This window comes from Acomys russatus, chromosome 13 (genome assembly GCF_903995435.1).
Source record: "Acomys russatus chromosome 13, mAcoRus1.1, whole genome shotgun sequence".
Classification (NCBI taxonomy): domain Eukaryota; kingdom Metazoa; phylum Chordata; class Mammalia; order Rodentia; family Muridae; genus Acomys; species Acomys russatus.
This window is the reverse complement of record NC_067149.1, coordinates 54,818,753-54,823,966: the sequence shown is the minus strand read 5'-3', so window position 1 is coordinate 54,823,966 and position 5,214 is coordinate 54,818,753.

The following is a 5,214-nucleotide window of genomic DNA, read 5'->3' as shown; positions in this document are numbered from 1 at the left end:
AAAGAATAGCTGCTCCTAAGTGTTCACAATTTTCCTACAATTATCACATCAGCCATTATTTATCCTTAGACTTTTGGGGATACTCTAGATCACATAGTGTTTAAACATAATAAACACACAGTGACAACATTATTAATACATATAAACATTGAACATACAACTGATAGAAACATCTATAATTCTCAGTTGCTCCCTCTTTGGAGAAGACTCCCTGCAAGAATCTTCATAATTACGCATGAAAAGGAGAACTTCAGAGAACTGGGGATGAAATGTCCTTGTTCTTCTGTGAACATGTCATGTGGTCATGTGAAAAACATGTTCATGTTGCCGAGCATCCGTTTCCTTAAATATATAATGTTTGCCAGTTCATGTTTAGGGAAGGCATTGAGATATACATGAATATGACAACACTTACACAGTAGGGTCTCAGGAACTGTATTCAACATGCAGAGTGAACACAGTGGGTCTACAGAATTGGAAGCAGAGAAGAAAAGCACCTCAACTCATATGGGCTAGAATCTGGTTCCTGCCTGTCTCATCCAGAGGCTGGTGGGTCTTTTCTTTCTCACAGCATTAGTCCATACCCTGAGTCCTACAAATCCCTACAGGTGGGAACGAGACCACAAGCCAAGCACTAACACAAGCATCTTCCAAGGTGATTACAAGGAATAGGTGAGTTCAGGACTAGCCTGTCTCTAACAGAGATTGTCACACATTAGGCAGTAGGCAGGGCTCCCTCACAGCTGTCCCTTTGCCTCACTTCATTTCTTCGTGGAGACACTTGGGCCTGAACAACAAAGATTATGTCACCCTAGTGTCCAGCATGCTAATCCAACTATGAACTTTCCTCAACTGGGCATCTGTAAATGTTCTTACATTGTTTTGTTTTGGTTTGTTTCATCCTTTAGCTTCTTATTTCAATCTTCATTTTTTTCCTTAGGCCAATCTGTTCAAATTAATGACTTCTTTTCTAAAAGCCTTTGATGGATTCCCAGGCCTTACCCAGCCAGACTTCTGGTGAGAGCTCTAACACCATCTCATTTTATCCCCAAATAATCCTGTTGGGAAAATGTTTACTTTCCCCTTGTTTCCTTACCTGAAAACCAGGGTTCAGGGAGTTAATGAGTTGAAGATGAGATGAGATGGGGTGAGGGGGAGAGGGTCAGAGCAGGGCAGAGGTCAGAGGGCAATTCTGGGCTGAGCCTCCCTTCCTGCCTTGTTTCTAGCCCTGTGCTGTGTACCCCAGGCTCAGTGCCCAGGTGCTCCTGGGACATTGCCAGGTCTGCACCTCCATCTGTCTGTAAGAGTGCTGTGCTACAGATACGCATTTCTGCATCTGGTGTTTTATGTGGGTTCTGTGGGAAGAGCTGTGAAGTTTACACAGCTGGAGCTTGTATCAGAGCCATTGTCTCAGTGCAAACAAAAGCAGGGTTCACGGACCGTCTTTCCACTGTAGTGTGACAGTCTCCAGACTTACCTGCTTACTGCTGTCTAGTCAGAGCATCATTTCATCCAAAGAGAAAAGTCACACATCAACTGAGCTCAATGCTGTGCCTTACATGTACTTTTAAACTTACTATTGTACCAGTATTTACTATGAGTCAAAATTAAGTAAACATTTTACATCATAGCACAATTAAGGAACACATACACAGAAAAAACCAACAGACACACACACACACAAAAAAAAAATCAGACCTTACTTTGTATGAAATTATCTTCATAAGGCAATGTCCATACTGATTCTGCCTAGAGGAATTAATTCATAACACACTAAGGTGCAGCTTTCCACCACAATTTTAACATTATTGCTGAAGAATTTCTGTGTAGCTGCTGGAGAGATGGCTTAGAGGGGAAGAGTGCTTCCTGCCCATGCAGAGACCCAGGGTCAAGTTCCAGCTCCCACAAGGCAACTCACAACCATCTATAACTGCAGTTCCAAGGAATTTGGTGCCCTCTGACCTCTGTGGGCTCCTGCATGCACATGGCATACACATAAAACATTTTAAAGTAATTCTATGGAAATGTGTACATGTAAAAAAAGAAAGAGAAAAAGGAAATCTGTGTATTCCAGATAGACATTTTAAAATATTTTATGTCTACCAATAAGAAGGTTGTTTAAAGATTGACCTTTGAAACTCCATTGTAAATACACACACACACACACACACACACACACACACACACACACACACACACATACACACTATTATAAAGGGTTGATGTCTACTTGTATGTGAAATTTTTCAAAACATGTTAGAATTGCCTTCTCAGCCTATTCTGAACCTTTCAAGAATTTATATACTAAATTAAAACTACAAAATGTAATTTTTAGTGACAGGGATGTGAATTGACTATTCAAATTATCTCAATACTTACAGATCAGTATTTAAAAGAGAACCATTTATCCACTTTAGACCTTCTCCATTGTCTATGTATTTTAGTGCAATAGAAAATAACTGTTCTTTTCCCTTCAAAAAGTCCTGCATGAATCTCTATAATGAAAATGGAGTAAGAGACTTAATCTACAATCTGTTTATTCCTGACTTACTTTCTTAACCTTCTAAAGCACTATTATTCCTGTTGGAAGTCTTTCCTACCTCCAACCAGCGTAATTCTCTCTACACTGTGAAATTGCTTTCTCTATATTTGTGTATTTAATAGATTGATCCCAGTTACTAATTCAAAAGTCTAATTACTCTCTCAGATTATTAGCTGTTTAAAATTCAAGTCTCTACCATATGTTTTGGACTATAAGATGCACCTGACCATAAGATGCACCCAGTTTTTAGAGCAGCAAAGCAAGAAAAACAGTAAAAACAGCAATCAGACCATAAGGCACACCCTAATTTCACACACACACACACTTTTGGGGGAGGGGAAAGTGCATCTCATGGTCTGAAAAATATGATACTTCTCCAGCATAGACAACAGGTTAAAGTCCAGAGATGTCTACATTGCTTACAGAAAAGTGTTATGTTCTACTGTGCAATTTTATTTAACAATTTACCAATTCTTCTTCATAATAAATGAGCAGCAAAGTAGCTTCTTTCACAAATCAGTCAGATAGACCTTCTGCCCGAGGTCTGGAAGTTCGAGAAATAAATAAGCATTTATCCTGGCATGGATGCCAATGTTTTGAGTACTTTAGCACAGCTGATCTCCCTAGAGTAAGAAAGAAGACATGGTCTATTTCTGGCTCGTTCCTGCTGCACCACAATTAACTACACACAGTAGGTCCTTCCTTAGTGCATGCTAAAACATGGTTTATGCAGTCATATGTCAAGGAACCATCATTAATGACAAAGAATTCATTCTGTTTTATTTCTATTAATTAACTACAGACAAAGTAAGCTATTCATCATATTCATTAAAATAATCAAATGCTCCACTTTTTAACTTGAAATCTGCCTGTCAGGATCACGTGCACCAGCAGCCTGAGGCAGCATGGCCAGGTGTGTAAGAGCATAGGTATCAAGGTCACACAGCTTCATTTCAGTTCCCAGCACCAACATTTACAAACTATGTGACTCTCCATGAGTTCTCAATGTTATGGCTGTCTTCTCAGACAAAACCATGGTGGTATAGTGCCCTCATGGAGGGCTGTGGTGAACTTTGAGGTAACTCAAATTTTCTGACAAAAATCACCTGTTATTCTGAGTAAATTCAAGCTACACAATTACTTGTTGTTTCATTCTGTTCTCTTGAGCAGCCACATTGCATATTTCTGTTGGTGGGTTTTGCACTTAGAATCACACTAATAAACAAGAAAACACACAGGGAGGATTAAACAGTGAAATGAATGGTGGAATAGGTGTGTTCTATTTCTCGCTTCTGGAAATCAAGTTATTTCAACAAACCTAAACTTCTGGACTGAGAATAAAATATTAGCAAACTGGAGTAAAGGGCAAGTTTGAAGATAGGGTATATGAATGAGAAAAGCGCATGACTGTGAACACCTGATGCCCCTGTCTCCACTTTCCAGGTACTGGAATTACAGCTGTGCCTCACTTTGCATGACTGGAGATTTCTAATTTCTACAGCTACAGATTTATTCCTGCTTTTGTTAGTTTCTTGTTGTTTCTAAATAATTACTAGTATAAATGATGACACTTTGAATTACATGTTAAATTTTAAACCAGGTGTGCTAAAAATATTTTTCTTTTATTCTCATTGTGTAGTACAGAACTGCCTTTGTGTCAATTTTTTCCACTTTTTTTTATCCTTAGTAGCTGAATCGTATAATACAAATAATAGATGAATACTAGTGGTCTCTGAACTGTAAACCATTTTTGGATGCTAACAATCATTAAATAAGTTATTTCATTTTAAAATGTTCTTAAGAAAAAAATAAAGAAGAAAGAAAGAGAGCAGAAAGAGTAGAAATATTCCAAGGAGATAGAAGACAGCTTCCCTCACCATTAAGATCCCTCCATATCTGCAGACACAGTTCGCTGCTGGCTAAAATTTTACACACACACACACACACACACACACACACATTGTATCTCTAGACAAATGTTTATAACAGCTGTTCATTCACATGACATTGAGATCATCTTAGACACTGTAGGAAATATGGAAATTATCTACAGCGCACAGGTATATGCACACAGGTCCTCTGCACATACTATATTGTATAGAGGAGACTTGAGCTTATATGCACCAGTTCTTTAAGCAATCTTCTGTGGGCAGTGAGTAATTCTGTGTGATGAGAGGTGACACAAGACTGTCATGGAAGGAAACAGTGCACTGGACTTGAGAATTAGGACAATGGATTGTCATTCTTGCAGGGTAGGACATGCTGTGTTGCTGGACAGGAGGCGGAAGCAGACACCTTGGGAAAATCCAAGGCCCCAAAGACATCCTGAATATTAGAAAAATGATGTATTTATATCTGCATAGAATTTCCTTTGAACATTAGTATGCCTCGCTGAGCGGACCACAAGTTCCTGTTTTGCACCCTGGTTACCTTGGTTACATGGTTCTTCTTGTCCTGGGGACTTCCAACCTACATCGTCTTGTATTTTTCCACCTGCCTCTGTACTGTATAAAAGGCCTAGGCCCCTCCTCATTAAACAGCGTTCTCTTAGAATGGATGACCCGCTGTCTGGAGTGATTCTTCAACCCACAGTCCCTCACTCAATACATCAGGGTATTTGCAGCGCGGGTGCTACAAATGGAGGTCTTACCGAGATCAAGAAAGAAGGGAGG